At 40.4% G+C, this 24,037-nt stretch overlaps 1 protein-coding gene across 1 annotated transcript in view; it reads left to right on the plus strand.

Annotated features, from left to right (window-relative positions):
• Positions 1–24,037, plus strand: part of LOC139115978 (uncharacterized) — a 30,947-nt gene that overhangs the window by 461 nt on the left and 6,449 nt on the right. The window lies entirely within an intron of this gene.

Genomic DNA, 24,037 nt, shown 5'->3' on the forward strand with positions numbered 1-24,037 from the left:
GAAAGAAGCTTACCCGATTAGCAGTCAATTATGAATAATTAACATATTCATTTCAGTCGCACTCTACATGATTACATGTGTACTTTGCATCATTTTAATTTTCTAATGGCATGGCGACGTGATAGAGCTAATCGACGGAAATTTTATCGCTTGTAAATTTGAAGTGGACGACTACATCGTTGTGTGAAACCATATTTTAAAACAGGGTTCTTTTGTTTGAACGCTGTGACATATGTTTTGTGCGTACACATACTCTGTGTATGTTTTTGCTCGTTCAGTTCTGAAGGGCCTCAGACATATCAATATTTTTGTCTTTGTCTCATGATATTCGCGTAAATGCCACAATATAAAAACCTACAGAATAGGCATACAGTCAAGTTACCTATCACACAACTTTCATGACCGCCTATACTATTTATTCGTCATTGTCTCTGTCTGAACAGCGTGCACCACACAAAACAGCCGTTCAGCCTGAGATTAATACACACGCGATAGTCTATTTGCACAGGAACAGAGTAGTAACGCGAACCGCACATCACAGAAGTCGTCTACGCGAGTTGAAGTCAGTTTCAACATTATCCTACTAAATATGATGTGTTCACGAATGAAAAATGCATTTCTGTCATGAACATATTTTGATGACATCCGAATTTCTTTTGAACTTTGTGTCATTGCTTACTCCTAGGGGAGGTTGCCTGATAAATACTGAGTGAGAAATATCGACTTGGTGTCACCTAGTCGAAAAAAATACACCATACTTTGCTATTGACTTCCTTTTACCGTTTAGATATTTTGCCGCAGCCGTCCAAATTTTTAATGTTGATACCACCCTTGGGAATCCGAAAATCGCCATAAATTCCTGAGGCGCTATTTCGTTTGGAATTATGAGCTTTTTTAGAAAGCGTGACGGGGCCAGGTGAAGCTAGGGTGAGGACGTCTTTTCCAACGGGAAAACGACTGGTGTTTCAGTAACGTGAGGTAATAGACGTACAACACTTTTCTTAGACGTCAGGAAATCGACTTCCTACGGAAGTTTCAAGACGTACAGGCAGCATTCGTACACTTATTTGTTTTCTGAAGTATCACATTTCGGGGGCCAGAGCTGAAAGATAAGGTTTCGTTCCCAGATAAAAGTCATTGAAAGCTTCTATAAGAAGATGAAACCTGTTAAAAAATACATGTAATTTCAAAAATACATGTAGCTTAATATGGAGTCACATTGGAGAGATGAGATAAGCCTTGAGTTCATGATGGGAAAACTGCACAACCCATCGACGAGTTCGATGCGTGTAAAATCTATGGCATTGGTATTAGTAAATTATTGTCAGACCTAAGGTAGTTTATAAAGGATCTTAGGGGCCAATCAGTGAAAGCAACGAGTGGGCATATCAGCTTATGACTATACAACTGCGATCAACAGTGCAATAACAGCGTGTCGATCGAGGGCTTTTTAATTTGAACAAAAATGACGAATGAAATCACACTTAGTTTTAAGGAAACACTTTTTATCAATACTTCATTTCTGCATATTTTACCACTCTAGCTCTCTGGAGTGGCAAGTTGTGCCCTCGTCCGACCACGTGACTCAGGCTATATACGCAATCATTATCTCGATCAAATTTGACTCGCACAAATTATGGCCGACAAACTAATACGTGTAGAACCCTTGGTTTAATAGTGAGCAGTAACAACCATTAAAGAGACAACATCTGTGACTCTTGACAATATTTGCATTTGTGTTTTTTTCTTCAACAAAAAAAACTGTTTACTGTCCAATTCTGTACAGTGTTACGAAATTTAAAGCGAAAACTTGCAAAACACACCACGCATTACATAGCATATGCGATAGTTCTTTTACCGCTTCCATGATCCAGTGCGAGTCAGGGTATGCAAAGCATACATTACGATGGGGCCTTTTTTTTAGCCATAGGGTACACGCAGGGTATGTTAATCATAGAACTCTATGGCAGATTACACCCTGACCTATATTTCGTCGCTGATGGTTAGAATATACACGGGGCATTATTTGGTATTGCAAATTTGTGTCATTCTTCTATAACAATCCGTTATACAACACAAATCCGTGTGTTTTCGTTGTTTTTTTTTGAGTGTATATACGGTGTTTGATAAAACCACAGCAATGCATTGTGGAATTATCGGAAAAAGGTCTATATGGATTCTAGTCCGGGATAAAATTCAGTCGTAAACAGTATTAAGAACACACTAGTACTACACAACATACAAGCAGTTTACAAGTTAAATACAAGACTTTTTACTTGGTTTGCGGAGTAGAACAAGGAACAATATTTTAAAAACCGAACAAAAGTACAAAAAATGAGAGTAAGAGAAAATGGGGCTTCATCTATTTTTGTGGTTTTAAGTGTACAATAGTTTTTGTAGTACAGGTCTGAGTTGACGTGGACGTGTTTCTCTTCGATATACTGCATACGTTGAATGCGTTAATATTAAACTACACAGAAGAACTTACTTGCATCGGGAGTTCACATGGCCAGAAGTGTCTCGATCCTGACTTGCAACTTGTTCAATGGATGTCCCAGCAACACTCGTCTTACCTATCATTCACACAGCAATCAAACAAACAATGATAGTCAAACACATTATTTCAAGGGAGAATGCGCATCGAGGACAGATATTCAGACTTTTTTTCAAATGTCTTTCTAGTCTACTGCTTATGTTGCTTATTTTAAAGCTCTTGAAATAAGAACAAAATCAGTCTTAATTTAGTGAAAATTGTAAGTTCCCCGAATTAATTCCCCCCCCCGTTAAATTAACTATAGACCCTATGATTTAAGACAGAGTTGGCGGCCATTTTGAATTTCACATATCGATATATGTTGGGTAAGCTGTTTCTCTAATCGGTGATCCATAATTTTTATTCTTGATTTGGTGAGAGAATTGTTGACAGTTACTGTGACCAACTCTTTGGGTTGGAAGCAGTGGCCGACTGGTTTTGTGTGAGGCCTAGCAGCTAGGCGATGTTGCCGTGAGTGTGTGGGGGTTCGAATCCCGTTTGGGTTATAGTAAAATTTATATTTCTTTAACCTGAGTGGACAGTTCTGCTGGTGGATATTTACTTGTCCCCGAGTCTGTCTGATAGCTCAGTAAAAAGCTTTGTGCTTTTCCGATTACTATATATGTGTGTACTTTGTGTGTGTACTGTGTCTGTGTGTCGTCTGCTCCACGCATACCGTGTTGTTCGGTCGCGCACAGAATTGAAACATCTAAGTCGGTTACTGTGACCAACTCTTTTGGGTTGGAAGCAGTGGCCGACTGGTTTTGTGTGAGGCCTAGCAGCTAGGCGATGTTGCCGTGAGTGTGTGGGGGTTCGAATCCCGTTTGGGTATAGTAAAATTTATATTTCATTAAGGAAGGTTCGGGAAAAAAGTTGAAGCATTTCATTTTTGAGACGCGTACTACCTTATAGAGCCGACTGAACACACGTGCTTGTGTGTCCGACCTCGTCAGTTTCCCTAATAGACGTGGAGCAACCAACCACTGTCAAATGAATGTTGTTTTCTAAAGTAGTAAAGAAAACGTGGTCAACTGGGATGAAGTAAGAATTTTACACCCCATTTTATTCATTTATCTACATGAAGCGAAGGAAAAATTAACCATCCATGTAACTAAAGTATAACCCTGACCTATATACGAACTCACGCACGCGCAGCAGTGCATTGTCCTGAACTAAGCGGGGAAATTCCCTGCTGAGCATGTTTATACACGTTCCGAAGGTGTACGGGAAATTCCGTGTGAGTCATCACCATCAAACTAGCCTATATAAAGGACCCCCGTTGTCAGTCCGGCCGGCCGGTCGCGGAGTCTAGCTGATGTTGAACTCGGAGTTCCTATCGGTGCGAACTTGTTCACCTGATAGATAAAATTTTAGTAATTTCCTCTGAACTTAAAATGTGACGGAAGACCATTACTTCAAATAATATGAGACGTTTCAGATGAATGGTACTGATATCTAAAGTGTTCACTCTTTTATCTCTACGTACAAATGTAGTTCCTAAGTCGTTCTCTATTCTATTCCCACCAACAAAACATTCAATACTCATTTCCCCTCCCCGATCTTTATCAATACTTATGATAATATCACAAGTTGTTCTGTTATCTGTTTTCATAGCATAATATCCAACCAAATCGTCAAATTCATCTCCAGTAGCTAACTTTACACATCTAATGAGAACTGTACCATGTTGAAGTATTTTCATATTATCAGTCATCTGTTGATTTACAGTCTGTAAAGTGAGAACAGCTGCCTCATCACCGACACTTTTAAGACCCAGTTTCTTTAAAGTTGTGTCCCAAAATAATCTAACTGGAACTCCGCTAGCTGTATACGAGCAATAATTCTCCCCCTCGTTTATCCACCTTCTTAGTGTATTATCTGCCTTATTATTGTATTAAGAGGACTAATTTTAAGGTGAATCGGTATACCAAGAAGTGCAATGTATGGATTCGTAGGAGTAAGCCAACTACGAAATCTAACAATTTATATTTGTTTACATTGCTATCAAAATAAATCACATTCGGAGTTCCTGGTGGTTCAGCAACACCTCCTGCATTTCACTATCCAATATATCTAAGATGTTACGCGGCACATTATAAGGCATGAATTTCTGACTATCCCCATCCCATGTCAGAGCAAAAGGAGTAGGATCATTCGAAGCCTTTGTGGCGTCAATTACAGTTTCATCAATGTCTTTAAGTTCGGAAAATTCTACAGCATGCTCGTGGGATTGCACCGCGGCATTGGCTAAAACGAAATATTTTTCGCGGTCTTTATAACGAAGGACGTAATCCTTATTATGATTAGCAGCCATCTTAGTATTATTGTTAACTTTAACATCACTCAGATCTTCAAGCTCAAGATTTTGCATACGAATTGTACCTAGACCAAAGCCACTTGGATCAGACATACTCCGTAGGGACCTATATACAGTGAAAATTAAAATAATACCTTGTAATATACAATACACAGTCATGGCTTCAGCAATAGGAATGACAGTTCTCGGTGCTGTATTAAATGCAACGGCATTTACAGGAGGAAATATTATCGGACAAAAGCTTTCTGGTAATGGTGACGCTCTTATTGAAGAAAAGATCCGACATGATAAAGCATTAGAAAAATTTGAACATGATCGCAACGTCTGGTCAGAAAAAAGATTACTACAGGCTGACTGGGAAAGAGAAAATCAAGCAAAGGATGCGCATGCTGCGGCAGAATTAAGAGATACAGATGCAGAAATCCTGGAAGAAGCAGCGGCGCAAGCCAACTATGCATCAGGTCGTTCCGAAGGGCCAGTTCAATTCTCAGATTATTATCAACCCAGTCCTGAGCAAAAGAAATATGAAATGATATATATTGCTGGAGGATTGGTCGTGGGATGGTTTATCTTCCGATAGGGTTACACCGGCCCCGCTTCGGGACTACAATAATTCAATACAAAAGCTAATTGGCCAGTTATTGAAATCGATCATGTTCCCATCCTGATCTGTTATCCAGATACGCATTGAATTCATGTAATCTCCCCCTTTTCTCAATGGCATAGAAATTGCTCCGTTTTTAAAATCGTAAGTAACCTTTTCACTTATTTCTCTCGTATCCCGGATGGGAAGTATTTGTAAACAGTTCGATACTTTCCCCTGTATGTATCCTCCGGAGGCACCCGAACCAAATGAAACATAATTTCCAGTAACATCGACTACATCTGAATGAACTATATATTTAGTGACTGTTAAGAAATCCACTCTCTTCGGACTAATAGTACTTTTTATAACTGGGTTGTCCTCAGGTTTATCTGAAAAGCCGACGATGTTGGCGAAGCTACCTGTGGCATTAAAATAAACTTTAATATCTTTAGCCAAAGTTAGATAAACATGGTTTGTCGGCAGATGTTTTTCAAAATTAATTTTTTGCTTCAACCCGATTGCTTTGTTTAACGTATCGATATTGTAGTTACCTGGACGTATTGATTTAGTCTTCTTCGGTTGGTCACCTTCTTGATATTTTATTACATTATTCGTCGATGTTATGTTATGCCATGAATTATATAGTCCGCACTCTAGCAGTCTTATCTTCGTAAACTGTGTCGTGTCAATACAAGGGTAAAAATTAACAGTAACAGGTTCACCTGTTTGGCTTTCAATCCAAATGATCATTGTTGTACGTTGTATGTATATATTACTAAGTATAAATGTTCGATGAATATTATTATTACGAAGTATAAGGTTCTGCAGGAATAATATTTTTCTGTTCAAGGAGATCTTTGGTCGCAACCGCGGCAGCAGTCGCACCGCCTAATTTTGCCAAGCGAGTTAAATTTGGTCTACTTGGATCGCCAACCTCTATTTTCAGAAATTTGCTGGAGATCATAAGATATCCCATCGCAAGTCCTGCGATTACAATACCATCGTACATTGTGTTTACAACTGTTTTAATATCCATGATTGCTGACTAGTATATAAAATAAAAAATAAAAATAAAAAATATGGGGAGTTAATCCATCTCATACAATGTAGAGGAGCTGGGAACACCCCCCTCTCCCTCCCCCTCCCCCTCCCCTGTCGGAACTGTTCCGGATGGAGCTGCTACGTGCTCTGTTTTTTTCGCTTTCTGTGGAGGATCTTTCCGGACGGAACAGGGGGTATGTCGAGCACGCCCCCAATATAGCCCTAATGCAGTCAATGAAACTCCCACAATTCCTAAAACAAGATAACATTTATTATACCAGCGTGAATTATTATCACACTGTTCTTTCATTGTAGGCGGTAGGTCTGCTACCGCATCGCTCCCCCCCTCCATTGCTTTTAGTTTCTTCTCCCTGTTTTGCCTGTTCCATTCCGCTAATTTCTTGCCCGCAGCAACTCTCCCTGGATGCTTCGGCGGTAACGTCACTTTCTCTATGTTGCGCTGTGTCGGAGTCGGCGGAGCCGTTTGCGGTGTGGGGGTCGTCGGCGGGGCTTCTGACGGAGTCCCTGGCGGAAGCGTTTGCTGAGTCGTTGAAGTTGAATCCATTTATTTCAGGTACTATATTAAACCCGATTTTTTAAAATTTAAATGTTTACCCGTAATTAAACCGGTGGAAATTAGAGCAATCAGGGGCCCCCATGTGTACCCTATCCGTCCTGATAATCGTTTTATTTCACTGTTTAGAATAAAATCCTTTTTAAGATCAGTGGCATAGTTATCTCGATCATCGATTGGAACTACCTGACTGATTGCACGGGCTCCTAGATCTATGAAACTTTGAGTGATGGTATCACTTATAAGAGAACTGTATTTCGCTTCGTACATTTTGAAGGCTTTAACCACCGTTTCATCTTTCCATTTTTCTACGTCAGCAACTGAAATCTCCTTACCAAAAAATAACTTACTTTGACCACTTGCGATGACACAGAGTATTTTTTCACGTTTTGTCTCTATTATGGATTGATTATTGTCCGAAGGCGCTGAAGGTGCCGAAGCCCCTTCGGAACCGTTCCGGTAGGGCGCTGTCATATTTGCCGCTGCCGATGACTTTATTAAATTCTCCATTGTTTGCAGTATGTTATCTATTCTTAGTAAAAAATAAAAAATTCGTTTAAACCTGAATCCGAAATAAAGTATTAACATAGTCTGGAATGTTAGTACCCCTAACAGAACCGTACCGATAGGGATTCCAACAGGGATTCCGGGAAAATTCTCCTCCATTTAAATCTATATGTATATAGAAACACGAATAATGAGTACAGACGCATTCCCAGTTGCTTTTCAATTGAATAAGACGAGCGTACCGACAGTACAGCATGCTGATTCCCCCCCTTCCAAACCGGACGGGGGAATAAAACCTATTCTCATGGACTTAGAAATATATGTAACGCCGACAGAAAAATTTACTTTTCATCCTCGGGATGTGTTCAAAGATAACGTAATCACTCATCGATCAGCTAAAGAAAGTAATGTCTGGCTGAGCGGTCCAAACATGAAATACTGGGACCAGCAATTAAATTTCGCCGTATGGTGCAGCACTACTGGTTGTGGTATATCATTCACCCATCTCTTCGATAAGAAATTTCCGCCGCAAATACGATCATTCTGTCGTTTTCATGTATACTTTACAATACGTCGGATCCTTCACGAAATGGGCGTTGCACTTCCAGACGATACCCCCACCTTCAAAGCGGGCGACAATCCATACAATCTCGTCCAATATGAACTTCTATGTACAGAATTTGGAAATATAAGTCCAACGAAGTCCGACTTTCGTTATCGAAAAGGTCAAAATAAAGGTCTTGGTTATGGTTATGAATATTACACTAATCGTGGTCCCGTTCGACAGCCAAAAGCGATATACAACGGTCAGGACTTTTTCCTCTCCGCCGACGGAGGCGTTTTCTATACACATACCATTTTTGGAAAGAAAAAACATAAATTGTCCGACAAAGAACGACCGCACTACTATTTCTTCCGAAATGATGGATCGGAGGGACAATACAATAGTTTCATTCCTCTGACAGGAGACTCGGGACTAACAAAGGCCGGTCTCGCCCGCCTCAACGAAAGTCTTGAAGCCTACGTATATTGCATACTCGGCGCACAAGCAAATATTCGCAGTACCATTGTGGGCGATACTGGCAGTGCAGAGCAAGTCCGAAAAGAATTCGGCGTTCTCCTCGAAGATGAAATTCGCAATACCGACAAAGTAATCAGTTATCGGCGATATCAAGACACAATAATGAATACTGGTGTCAAACTTGATATGGCAGTCTCCACCAAATTTACTTCTCTTACCGTCTGAAATGGTCATTCTTTCGGGCCCGGCAATCTCGGGTTATAATAATGAATTGCAATACGCAACAGAATCTATGGTCTTCGGAGTGAATGGTGATATAAACACGGAAGTTCGAGAAAGTGCTGTACATGAGATGGAAGGGGGGGATCCCGTGAAGTGGCAGGACGAGCCCGGAGAGTCACCTCACAATGACACGACTCGGGGGCCTCCCCTCCCCTCCCCAGAACGGGCAGCATCTACGACCAGCGTAGACCCTATTCACGAATATGGTAAAATTGGTTTGTTATCTTTAGCAATATTCATTACTATTATAGGTACTGGAATAAAGTCACTAACTATATAGTTCATTCAGATGCTGTCGATGTGACTGGGTTTCATCTAACTCGAACCAGTAACTTAAAAGAACTAGAAGAGATTCATTAATTTACAGTATATAGATCCAGAGGAAATGTCAATATACGTAACCCCACCATTCAACATGATTATAACTGGACCGACATATTCTGGCAAAACAGAATTTATGTTGGACCTCCTCACCGGTCCGTACTTAAGGAAATTCGAATATGTGATATTCATTTGCCCAACATTCATGAATAATAAAGCGTATAATAGAAGATTCATTTTCACCGATGATAATGTGTTTATATTCCAGTCGGACTCGATGCAGTGGATGATACATTAACCTACGTGCATAAAGAATGGGCCGGCACGAACACTTTAATAATCCTCGACGACTGCGCCTCGTCCAAAGATATGAAGAAGCGCAGTAACGTTTTAGTCCAACTTGGTTTCAGCGCAAGACATGACGGATTATCTGTCTGGGTTCTGACTCAACAATATACTAGTATTAGTAAACCATTAGGGAAAACATACAGATGTTAGTACTATTTTACACACCGAACAAGATAGACAACAAAACTATTATAAAAGAATATGGAATGGAGGTGTCAGAACGGGAAGCCGTGGGCCTAATCAAGCAATTGAAATCCAGGCCATTCAGTAAACTAGTATTTCGTTTACGGAATCCGTACGACATAAAATTATTCGTATAATATAACAATTATGGAAGCTGAAGCCGAAGGAACTCTTAGAGAATTATATTACAACCCGAAAATGGTTTTGGAGGTGTACAAAAATTGTATGACGCAGCACGGGCCAGCGGACTCCACGTCACTAAGAAAGAGGTGAAGGACTGGTTAAAAACTCAGCTAACTTATAATCTACATAAACCGGTACCTCGTTCTCATGCTACGGGCGTCCGACGCGTTTTTGTAACATCGATAGACTCACAGTGGCAAGCAGACCTTGTGGAATTCCCTGCAGCATTCGCAAAAGAGAATCATAACATTCGATACATGCTAACAGTAATCGATGTACTCAGTAAATATGCCTGGGCTAGGCCAATACAGTCAAAAACGGCCGATGACACTCTGAAGGCACTACAAGATGTGATTAAGAAATCTGGGAGAAGACCCGACAAACTTCAGACAGATGAGGGCGGGAATTTACTAATCGAAAAATGCAGGGGTGGCTCCAGGAGTCAGGCATTCATTGGTTTCACACCTACAGTGACAAAAAAGCTAGCGTCGTTGAACGTTTTAATCGGACCCTCAAGACGATGATGTGGAAATACTTTACATACAGACAGACACGTGAATGGCTTTCTATTCTACCCCCACCTTCTCGAGAATTACAATAACACCGTTCACGGAAGTATCAAAATGAAACCCAGGGACGTAACAGAGGAGAACGATTGGCAGGCATTTTATACACTATTCAGTCCTGAGTTGGCAGCCGGGGGAGTTGACCCTGAATTCAAGCCGGGAGAACGTGTCCGAATTACAAAATACAAGACCACTTTTAAGAAAGGATATTTGCCAAATTGGACAGAGGAGATTTTCGTAGTTTCAAAAGTTGTGTACGCAGCTGGCTTGGGAACACCACCAGTTTACAAAATAAAAGATCTGAATGGAGAGGAAATACTCGGCACTTTCTATTCTGATGAACTTCAGAGCGCCCGGGGAGCCGACGAGCTGTACAGAGTAGAACGAATTTTGAAGACGAAAAAAATTAGAGGAAAGAAATATTATCTGATAAAATGGAAAGGTTATCCAGAAAGTTTCAATAGTTGGGAGCCGGAGGAAAATGTTATTAGAACTTCGTAAGTTCCTGTCCATGGTACTACGTAAGTACTTCGTAAGTTCCTGTCCATGGTACTTGTCAAGTACTACGTAAGTACTAACGTAAGTATTTACGAAAGTTATTCAATAAGTACCATGGAAAAAGTCTTAATTTCTTGAAAGCCGAAAGTGTCAGTTTACCACCCCACTTCCACCCCCCACCTGGCCAAGTATTTATCATGTACTGTCGTAAGTAATGTTCACTTATTGCATCTTTTTCGGCCGTATGGGATGAGGTGGGGGCCCCTCAGTTCCTCCGGAGGACATATTAAGTTTGCAAGATCTTCAAAACGACTTCTCATGTTACCACAGTCCGTTCTTTCGAGTCCCCCTTGTTCAGCTTTATCGATAAGTTCTGGTTGAAGTATAATGTACACAACTGACATAAGCCATAGACAAGTAACTTCAAAGTCCGGTGTTACAGAACCGTAGGGTTTCATAATGTCAAGTGCTCGTAGGTCAAACGAAGCATTATAAGCACACACAGATTCACAAGCGTTAAGAAGTTTGTGTAGGTTCTTTAGTGAGACTCGAGGTTGTTCTAGTTGTTCTTGACCAGGTGGGAAGTACGCTTTTTCAAGTTCACCTTCGGAAAAACCGTCATAAAAATCCCTGGCTGCCGCCGCTCCATGCAATTCCAAAGTCAAAAGCTCGTGGATATTCTACTGGTCCGACTGTCTCGGTATCAATTGTTGGATTAAGTATATTCTTGAGAACGAGGGGGGTAAGAGCGTTCCGAATTACCAAACATGGAAGTCTGTAGTCGTGGCAAATTTCTAAGAAAGTCTGTTTGAACTTATTGTGAATCTCTTCTAGTTCTTCTAAGGCGGCTATTTCGTACGACCTGGCTCGAGTCAACACATTCCGCCTGCAATAATCCCAAGGCATATCTTTGAATATGATAATGAAACTGGGTAAATGGTCAAATGCTCTAGAAACAATCTTTTTTTCTTCCGTTGCCACGGAAACGCCCCGGATTCGAGAAAAAGTCAGATGTTGAATTATGGAAGAGTCACAAATAATGTATTGTTCTGAAGGGAGGGGGGAGGAGGAAACCTCCTCCCTCCTCCTCCCAGCCTGACATTGTAAACTAAGCGTATGTTCTATAAACTGGTTCTGAAAATCAGCAATCGAAACGTGGCGCCCATTATAAAAGTCGGCAATGTTGCTGGAAAAACTAGTGTCAAATTCTGGTACGTGATACGGATCCAAATTTATTGCATCGTAACTCTTACCACTTCCAGTTGGTCCATTTATGAATATGTATGACATTTTAGGATACTATATCATAGAAAAAAATTTTTTAAAATTATTTTTTATTAAGATATATACGATAAGACAATGACAATCCTTTCTATTTCAACTGCAATAAAAATACTTGAAACCGGAGAAAACATCAAAATTGATGATGGAGGCAAATTAGTATTTGGTGAATATGTAGATCCTTTCATATACGTAGACAGTGAGCTAGAAGTAGTTTTCAACATCGGACCTAAATATGGTTCGGGAGGAGATCCAGCTACATGTGATGGGGTGGTGTGTCAGTTGGCAACTGAGTCTTCAAAAGTTTACTGATTTAATAATATTCCGTACCCTAGGTGAAAGTTTCGATGCATCTACTGCTAAAAGTTATGCTCTAAGCCTGGCCGCTCACTCCAAGAATACTACTGGATTTTACAATCCATCTAAAGTGTATCAGAAGCGAGGGAGCGGGGCGCAGCCGGGCATGAGGTATTTTAAATTTCAGTTTAAAAGAGGGAGAGGGAGAGGGAGAAATCACGATTTCGCTACATGTATTGATATGGTTCAAGAAATTGACTGCGGTTTTAAAACAGTGAGTCCGTACTACCAGTCCGAGAAAATCCTGCTATTGTACCTCGTAATATCCGAAAAGGTAGTAAGATAGAATTCTTAGCATTTAAACCGCGCTTAAGTAAGCGTGCTCTTTCTTTCACTGTTGAGAGATTATATTTTGTGCTGCGCCTAATAAACCAGAAATTCAAGATGTGGAAGAACTAGTCGACTTAGAAAGATTAGGCGAGATATATAAACAAATAAATGCTGCCAAAAATATTATAGTGGATTTTGATGACCTATCATAGAATAATTATTTTTTCATTTTAAAAATTTTAGGATAGTATATATCATAAAGATTATTATGGCCCGTCGATTACATACAGCATTCAAGGGAGCAGTTTTACGAAAAGAATTTCCTGAAGTCAAGCGAGTCAAGGATATCGGGGAGCTGGTGGATATTGAAGGTATGGTCCATTCGGAACGAAAGATGTACTCTGTTTTTACCGAAATGGAAGTCAAATTATCGGATCCGAAAACTGGTAATACACAACCGCGTTCATTGTATGTTAAATTAAATGATACATACACAAAAGATGTAAGAGGATCGGGATCGGATGTGGGGCAACAATTAATAGATCGCTACGATCGTATGCTTGATACAATTGAAAATGTTGAGGGTTCTGGTCTCGTTCTCGAGGAGATACTTAATTTTGAAGTAATTCTAGTAGAAGTTTTACTCGGGGCTGGGGCTGGCGCAGTCCAACTTCCCAGATGGTTAAAAAATAAGCATTGTGTGAGCGATCTGGTGCTACCTTCGGGCAGCGAGAACTGTTTTCAATACGCCATCGTAGCAAGTTTAAAGTTGGCCGACCCCGAGTTTCGTGAAAAGAAATGTGGTCAGGTAAGGAGAAAATGGAATACGTACGCCCCATTTATGGCTGACTACTGTTGGGAAGGTATTCCCACGCCCACGCCCGCCGATCTGACTGTATTCAGGCGCTTCGAGCAGCAAAATCCAGGCATCAAACTTCAAGTATTTCAGATCTACGAAAATGATCCCGCTCCCCCGTCCGACATAACTGTGTTATATAGTGCCCCTGGCGGAGCCCCTGACGGAACGGAAGGTGAAGCCCGTTCCGAAGGTGATAGGAATCAAATAGCAAATATCTTACTGATAGTTGGCGAAGACGGCGGCCGTTCTCACTTCGTACCAATTACTGCGGAAAATCGCCTTCGTAATTCTCGTACTAATCGAAAGAATGAGCGCAGACGGAAGTGTATTTGTCCGGTTTGTAAAAGAGGTTTTAAGTCAACAGAAGAATTAGAAAAACATCAGGTATACTGTGGAACAGACACTGCCCAGCCAGATTTTCCTAAGGAAGTGTGTCAATTTGAAGGACATCGGAAGAAGGTTCCTTCTCCTACGTCGTCTATGCAGATACTGAGGCAATTATTGAGAAGGGGACCGGCCGACACATTCCAATTTGTCTTTCGTATGTTATGGTGGAACGGGGGTGGGGAGGATCGCGGACCCCTTCGGAACGAGGCCGGGCCGACCCACTGTTTATGGTAAAAGAACATTCACAGGTCTCTCCTGTGTTACAGACTTTCTAAAGGATATGAAAGAACGGGCCGAGTATTATTCTAAATCGTATTATTGGAAAATAATACCGATGAGGGATCCTTCTAATTACCGGCGCGACGGATGTGATCCAGTCTGTATTGCATGTGGAGAGCCGGCAGGATACCGAGTAGTGAAGGAGGAGGCGACATTCTATTGCGAAGGATGCCGGCCGTCGAGAACCATTCCTATCTACTTTCACAACCTCAAGGGATACGATGGTTCTTTTATTTTGAAAGAATTACATGAAATCGTTACCGAAGGAGATGATGGGGGTTCCGGACCAGAGCCTAAAATTATAGCTAAGACGAGCAATGGAGGAATTATGGGTCTCTCGAAAACATTTATTTTTCACGCCTCAATTGTTGTTGCCGGAGGGAAGAGGGAGATAAAGAGACGTTTCTTTTCTATAAAGTTTATGGACAGTGCTCAGCTGATGATGGGGTCATTGGCGAAGTTGGCAAAAACTGTGCCGGACCACGGATGGACGGCAGTACCACTTACGTACCCGGACATTCAAAGGGCGAAAGGTTTCTTCCCCTACGAATATTTAGACTCGGTTGACAGACTGGGAGAGGAGGAGCTCCGGAGAGGGGGGAATTTTATAGCGAATTGACGGAAGAGGGGATTTCTGAGTCTGATTACGAACATGCTTTGCGAGTATGGGATGAAGTTGGATGTCGTACGATTAAAGATTATATGGAATTCTATTGTGAGACGGATGTTCTACTTCTTGCAAATATATTCGAAAATTTTCGCGACACATGTTTAGAAGCATATAAGTTAGATCCGGCCCATACATGTCAGCGCCTGGCTTGACATGGGATGCTATGTTACTTTACACGGGTAATAAGTTTGGACTCATTCAAGATGCTGAGCAGATGACTTTCGTACAACGGGGAATTAGAGGTGGTATCAGCCAGTGTAATATTCATTATTTACAGACAAATCATCCTGCTTACGCTGGCCCCGCCGGCGGGAATTACGATCCGGAGAAGCCGGTGACCGAAATAAAATATCTCGATGCAAACAATCTCTACGGCTGGGCAATGAGTCAGGCAATGCCTACGGGCGGACTTCATTGGATGACGATGGAAGAGTGGGAGAATGGGAAGAAGGGGGCGGAGCGGGGGGCGGAGCCGGCGGAGCGTGGGGACCCGGCGCCACCTTTCCACCAAGTTTTCTAGAAGTAGACTTAGAATACCCAGCCGAATTACATGAAGAACACAGCGATTTGCCATTAGCACCACATCACTATGAATTTCCGAGGCAGGGCGGTCGACTGATTACAAGTGTGATGGATAGAGAGAGATACGTCTTCACTACAAGTTGCTGGAATTCTATCTTCGGATGGGAATGAGATTGAAAAAGATTTATCGGGTGCTTGCTTTCGATGAAGCTCCATGTCTCGCGAAATATATTGACTTAACACTAAAATGAGGACAAAGGGGAGGACAGATTTCGAAAAGAATTTCTATAAGCTGATGAATAATGCAATGTTCGGTAAGACAATAGAAGATGTTCGAAAGTACAGAGACTTTAAATTTGTTTCGGACTGGAACGGCACGGATAGTGGACGTAAAAAAGATTCAGAAGTATAATCCAAAGATGAAACATATAACTTTCATAACTTCCGAAGAGGATGGCGATTCCTGCGACAGTGCCCTACTGGAACTGAAAACGGATGAGCATAGATATGTAAAACCAGTTTTCATCGGCGCCGCAGTACTGGAACTTTCTAAGCTGCTTATGTATGAGACGCATTACAATTACTTTCGGGCCAAGTTCCCTGGAATACGATTAGCCTACATGGATACTGACAGTTTTGTTTACAGTGTGCCGATACCGAACGCCTCCCCGGACGTAACTTTCAATGATATAGTTCGGGAAGATGTGGAAAAGAATGGTGAGAAGTCTATATATGATACTAGTGGGATGAGTGGGCCCAACTTTCCGAAGATTAATAAAAAGTGATAGGTAAATTTAAAGATGAGTTGAATGGTGAACCTATTCTTGATTTTGTTGGCATACGCTCGAAAGTGTATGCTTTTCGAACTCCAACTTCGGAGACGAAAAAAAATAAAGGGGTGAAAGATGTTTGTGTTAGAAAACATTTGAACTTTGAAGATTATAAAGATCTGTTTGAAACTGGGAAGAAGCCGGAGCCGGCACAGTTTGTACAGTTTGTACGGAAAAGGCTGGAGAAATCCGTAGTGAAAGCGTAGTAAAATTATGATGGCGCCGAATGATATCAAACGTGTGCAGCTATATAATCCAGACACGGGCGAATGGTTGGCAGAAACATGGCCGATAGGACGGACGACGGGTCATGGTTACGGTTTAAAATTGTAAAGACATTAATCTACTATTTTCAACAGTGACCTGGGCATCACTGATAACATAAATGTGGGCAAATATATTATCATTGTGAGCGTCATCGCCAACCCACGCGGTATCTTTCTTCAGGATCTCAAGTTGAATTCCGTCCTTTGTGTTCATTACTTTTAAACCATTTCCATGAAACTCAATATCTTTAAAACTACGCAGATCGATAAACAGACAGAATTTATTCTTCAAATAATCGGCCTCATCTATATCAATTTCACACCAATCTTTATCTTCAGCAAAATACCGTCGCACCTCTCGCCAAAATTGTCTTGGTATCATCTTCTGAGCGTATACTTTATTTGCAATGCCTTCGATTGATACAGACACAGATTCAATGGAGGGGTTAAAGAAAAGTTCACTGTTCAGTTCTGACTGATTCTGATTTTAGTGAAGAGTATAGCGATACCTCTAATGCTACGTCGTGGTACATTTATATTTTCATTGATAACCGTGTCCGATTCTTTGAATGGGATTGTTCTAAAATAATGTATATGCTCGTAAAGGTAACTTTTTCCACCGTTGTAATAACCAGCAGTTGACCTCGCGAGATCGAGGTCAGAAATTGTCTCGTATTCCATTTGAATGTTTTTTTAATTTATAATTGGTTTAATAAACTGATTACTGACAAGTAATTGGGGGGCGGGTGCCAACGTAATTTCCCATTCGATATGACTCCCTAACGCTGATGGATATGCAACTCCATGGCCTGTTATGAGGGGGTGAGTGAGACGAATAGCATATTTTGTTTTATATGTGTCGAAAAGTAACTTATCGCCCACGACGGCGGCATCTGCATCGGTCGAACCGCTTCTTATTTTCTTAGATTTTCGTTCTGAATTCCATACAGTGTCATGTTCGTTCTCTCCTTTTTATGTTTGAAGAGATCGCGATAACATTCAATAAGGTTATATTTATTCAAATCGAAAAGTGTCTGGCCCTCAAATGTGAGTTTCATACGCTCCACCAAATTTTTTGCAACATTTTGTACTACACGGGTAGTTCCACCTCCCATTACTTCGAGATCAAAAACCAGGTCGAAAGTATCTGGAACTAAGAGTACTCCGCTTTCTAACTTTGGACATCGTATGATAAGTGTCTGGCCTGGATCTGCCTCACTTGGATTATGAGCAATCACGTGATGAGTTCTTTCTGACTTCGTTCCATTCGGTATTCGGTTGGTGAAAGTCGGTGATAATGTTCTATCGTACCCCATTTTCGTGTAATGTATATAGTAGAAGAAAAAAAGAAATTACAGTTGAAAAGAAAATTAATCACATCTTAAGTTTCACTTCGTGTATATAAATTACTTAGAAGAAAAAAAATTCAAATCACATCTTTACGTAAATATTTCCGTCTGCCTGAAAGATAAATCGATTGCCTGTGTCGCGAATCAATCGAAGGACCCAATATTCTTGGAGATGATGAGCCTCTTGGTCATCCTCAGTATCCTGGAATACAGCTATGAATTCTAGTCGCTTAAAGAAGTTAGTCTTCTGACATTCCTTCACGAAAGCTAAAATGTTATGATATAGATTATCATCTTTGAGTCGGACACCTGGATTTGCTCGAAGGATATGGCGATTTACCCGCCGAAGTTTGCACCATTCCAATTCGACAGAGAAACCAAACAGGTCTTTATTTTTAGAAAGAAACTTTGCAATATTCTTTTCACCAAACATGTTGATGCCGTAGGGGTGTCATATATTAATACATAATTTTATTTATAATGACTAATGTTAAACCAGTTAAAAATATCCATAGCTGTTCTCCGACAAATCCGACAACCGATCCTGCTGTTTTTAATAGAAAACTGACGAGGGAGCCGATTAAACCTGGTATTGCAGCAGCACTTTTTGCGGCCAAGGTTTTTAACCATTCGCCAAATTGCTTTACAATTTCTTTCGCTTTGTATATACTTTGGGTGGACCTGAACCAGACCCGCCAGTTCCTCCTCCCCCTCCTCCTCTAGTCACAGCCAGGGCAATTGTTGATATTGTCATTCCAAGGGCAGTTAGTATTGCAGCGATTGTAATACCATTTCGTTTAAATAACTCTGTCAGCTTCAGTCTCAGTGACAATTCTGGATCGGAAATTACATCACGAAGAGACCTAGTCGACGCCAGTCTTTCACGTGCCCCACTGATCATATCAAGTTGTACTTCAATTCGATCATCAATTTTAGCTAGTCTTGTTCTGAGTTCGGTGTAAGTTCTGTCTGCTCTGACATAATTTTATCTCTTTCATTGTAAAGCTCATTAAGACGCATATTCGCCATCTTTAATTCATCAACAAAAGCTCTGTAGTCAGGGTTTAGATTATTCCATTCATCGATTTTATTTTCGATAGTACGTATTTCATCAGCATTATCGCTAAAATTTTCTCGTAAATCTGTTATTCTATCTCTGAGTCGTCCAATGTCGTATGGTTTCAGTCTATCGGCCGCCTTTTCATAACATTTTCGCTTCATTATCAGTCAATTCTGATACAAAATCTGGATCTATTCCTAATATATCTTTTTTAAATTCTGCAGCTCCCTTACCTTTTATTGAGGAGGGCATTAAAGACTTCGTGCCTTTATTTGATGTCAGCCTGGCTTCTCGATAATACAGCTCTCCATCCCTAATACTAGTATTCGTATGCATTAATTCTCGTTTATGCGCATCAGTAATCCTATTACTATCTAAGTATTGGTTAGCCATTATATCTGTAATTCGTCCTCTCTGTCCAATCAACAACTCACCTGCGGGTCTGTCGCTTGAGCCGGCCTGGAAAGTATCGGCTTCTGCAAGGACATTATCGCCAATAAAAGATGTTTCAGCAGTAGCATCATCGTCATTCAAATTTGCATTAACGAAATCCTGGAATGGTATATCTTCTCCTCCTTCTGCCATATTGTATTTCTATATTACTACAATTATTTTTTATCCCCCCTTACATATACAGTAAAAAATGCACATCTCAGTTGTTGAAAGCGTTGAACAATTGGCTGATTACATAGAAAGAACAAGTGCTGCATATCGACGAAGTTACAAATTGATGGGTCGAATTGATATGGCTCTTAATATTACTAAGGAATTCTTGTAAGTTCTGCTGTAATAGCAGCAATTCCAACAGTTCCGGTACTGTTAGCCTTAACTCCTATACCTGGCGTCGTTATTGATGTAATACAAGGAAAAACGGGTGTAGCAAAGAGACGAGAGAAATATAAACATTATTATGTTCAATATAAACAGCTGCTTACACAAATACAAGAAAAAGGTGCAACAACAGAGGCTCCGGGGTCAGAACTTATTCAGAACATATTCAAACAGGCATTAGAAATACAAAAACAAGAAGGATTTAGTCCACCTCTGGAGCGATATCTACGATATTATGGATTGAATGGATATGAAAGTTAGTTCGTACCGATAGGAACTTCGTGTTCAACATCAGCTAGACTCCGCGACCGGCCGGCCGGACTGACAACGGGGTCCTTTATATAGGCTAGTTTGATGGTGATGACTCACACGGAATTTCCCGTACACCTTCGGAACGTGTATAAACATGCTCAGCAGGGAATTTCCCCGCTTAGTTCAGGACAATGCACTGCTGCGCATGCGTGAGTTCGTATATAGGTCAGGGTTATACTTTAGTTACATGGATGGTTAATTTTTCCTTCGCTTCATGTAGATAAATGAATAAAATGGGGTGTAAAATTCTTACTTCATCCCAGTTGCCCACGTTTACTTTACTACTTTCTAAGATGGTGTATATTTTATAAAAAGTTAACATGTTTTCACAATTAAAATTATTGAGGAAAGAAAACCTGGCTTACAGTTTTACAAATCAAGAAAATCCTTTTAGGGGGTCAAGATGATTCACAAAGCTATGAGAGGGCCCCTAACAAAACTTGATCGTTTTCATCACGAAGACTTGGCCCGGTATTCAAAATATGAGCGAGAAATTCCAAATGTACGGGTTGTCCGCTTGGTATTTTACACGTGCAGCTTTTGAAACCTTTCAGAACAATTGTTTGCCTGTGAAAATTTTTCAGGTTGACTGCAGATATATATATTATATATATATATATATATATATATATATATATATATATATATATATATATATATATATATATATATATATATATATATACGTGTGTGTGTGTGTGTGTGTGTGTGGTGTGTGTGTGTGTGTGTGTGTTTGTATATATATCCATGTTTTATTTCCCAAGATAGGTCTTGTCCACATGTTTCTTGAATAACGGTTACACATCAACAATGCAGCTCTCCAACAAAGGGCTGACACCTGTTATCTTACCCCAGCCAAAGCGTGCAAGAAACCCGCCATATCCATTCTGCAGGCACAGTTTAGACATGCTTTTATAAACTTGTCAAGGAAAAGTGTTGATAGGACGAATAATACTCGTAATCAGAAGATAGTGAAATGCCTTTACAGAACGTAACTTGAGGACAATCACTCCTGGAAATATTTTGCAGTGAAACAAGTTTTTCAACCGTGTGACTCTCTTTGACCATAAGCAACCCCCTCTATCCAAAGGAAAAATCCCCTACCAACCCATCAAACGCGCCATAAAAAGTGAACATTCCTTCCCTTGATGAAAATTCCATTCGCAAATTCCAGGAATTTGCACATGTAAAAGTGAAATAAAATTAATGCAACTTTTCCAAGTGGAAAATGTCTCCTTTATCGATACGTCAATGATATTTGTTAAGTGCTGGACAAATAAATGCTTGTCGGCACGAAATATTAATTGTAGTGGTTGTATTACGATACTTAGTCTTTCAAACTGCAATATACAAATAGTCTAGAGACTGACCTCATTTTCTGGGTCACTTGGTAATGGTGATGAACTGTCCTACAGCGGTAATGCACTGTGTTGTTGCCTGTACATCCACGTTGACCGAATTTTCAACATGAGTTGTATCTGCAAATACCTCAGAATATTCTCTGTTACGATGATCAGACTCCTTTTGATCGTCAAAATGCTGGGAAAAATGCGAACTTTGTTATTTCAGGAAATCTATGCAAGTGAGACGAGCATGTATTAACGTAATCGATCAGTACCATTTGATTGCATCCGGGTCCCAAGAGAGATATGCGGCGATTGCAAACACTGATGTTGTCTGCACGCTGAGTAAACTCGCCCCACCGTGACGCCTATACGATGCTTTATTCCATTTTATTGAAAAAGCTAAAATAAATTTCCTCCTTTACCAAACCACAATCAATCAAACCAGGAAGTCACTTAACTACATTCAGCTATCAATATGGCTGGCATGTACTTTTTCAAGTGTCGCTGCGGTATATTTCCACAATTGAAAATGAAATATGAAGAAATATTACAAATTACAGGCCGGTTCTTTCCCTTACAACATCAAACAAAGATGAAGACTTGATTGATGATGGGGTGAAGAGGATGACGTGCTCAGCTTCAATCGAGGCCGGTTACTTTTATCATGATTGCCGTTCGTATCAAATGTAAATAAGTGTACGTCCGCAGGCAAAGTCGGTGTTCGATTCCGTATTTCAGAAATAAAAATGTTTAAAGTATCACTCTTCTCTAAATGAGGTCTCAGACACCGAGGAGCTACAAACAGGCTGAATGGTTTAGCTGTTCGACAAGGTCACAATAAGCATATTAGGCGACGAATTGGCTGATCTACTTGATAACTGATATTTAATCGAAGCTCAATCGACGAATCTTTCACAGCGTAAACGCTGGACAGAGGTCAGTTTGTTAAAGTCAACGATCTATCCTGCGCAAGACCAATTTGAGCTCCTACATTATCTTTCTCTATTTAATTTCCCCTGTCCCCTATCTGCCTCTCTGTCACTCTGTCAGCCCACGAGTGAAACCAGGAGAATATCTTACCTGGAATCTAAATTCGTAATGAAGACATCCCATGACGACGTTGGTAACATTAGCCCTATGGACCCCCTTATAGCTTACCCTTCCGGCCGTAAAGTTTGTCCGTATTTCTCTTGACTCTCCCGTGAAATATTTTCCTTTACATATATTTCAGCCTTTTATTCCACTTCCCTCTGGGGCGTTGCTACTTGCCTTGTTTCAGGGGGAAATTACATGATTTCTTTGGAGAGGAAATCAAAGTGTGTAACGCATTGGCTTGCATATTCCCAATCTCGGAAACATAAATTACTCGATGTTCGATGCAAGATGGACGGCGATAAGGAAGATTTTGAATCAGATGTAAGCTTTCACCGTGAATTATTAATGACAATCAGTCTTTGCGAAGGCGTGCCCTCCAATGGAAATTTTTTATGGCAATATAATGATGTTCCGACTGTATATTCCGAGAAACAGGTGCAACTAAATGAACTAAAAAGGGCTTTAAGCGACCAAAACTATGTTTATCGAAGGCAATTCTTCGATTTATTTCTGAGTTCGTCCTTATTAAGAAGAGATCTTATACGCAACTGTTAGTATTCTGAGAGCTTGCTCTACACAAGCCCTATATGGCATCAAAACGTACAATTATTCATGTCAAAGTCGTCGATTATCCTTCCAAAACGCTTTCAGGAGGAAAACCCCTGCTTAACAGGGCATAAAGTTATTTTTTTTATCTATAGAGTGACGGGATTTTAAATCCGCTCATCACTTGTCATAAATGGATGAAAATGTATGAAATATGGAATAAAAGGAAGCTATACGCTTTGAAGACTGTAAAATTGAGAATTTATTATTTATGATAAGTGCATCCCAATTTTGACAGTTCAAATATCTCACGTCCCAGTTCTGCCGGGTAGCATTCTGCCCGACACTCGATAACCCTTCAGAGGCCCAAACACAAATAACAATGGGCAATGATTTGAATCCACCCGTCAGAACGACTATGTATAAATGGAGGCAAATGCTTTGTAAATGAAACGGCCGTCGAGGGCTCAAGAATGCTGATTGAATGTGACACCTAGCAAGGTTTACTACTCAAACGTGAATTTTTATTGAGTGATGAAACGATCACGCATGCGTAGAAATCAACAGATGTTTTTATACCGGAGAAAGATGTTGTATTGTTTAGGCCTTGAAAAGTGTCCGGTTCGTTGAAGTAATTCACTGTCTCATTGTTATTGGCCGACGACTGATGATGAACATTTCTTTTTCTCCAAGAAACTTGAGATAAATTAAGTGCCTTTTCGATCACTCAATGTTTATAAATGAAAATCTTGCATGTGCAGACCAACTCGAATAGACCATAGACCCTCGAGGGTCTATGATTATATATATATATATA

Source organism: Ptychodera flava, chromosome 17, assembly GCF_041260155.1.
Source record: "Ptychodera flava strain L36383 chromosome 17, AS_Pfla_20210202, whole genome shotgun sequence".
Taxonomy (NCBI): domain Eukaryota; kingdom Metazoa; phylum Hemichordata; class Enteropneusta; family Ptychoderidae; genus Ptychodera; species Ptychodera flava.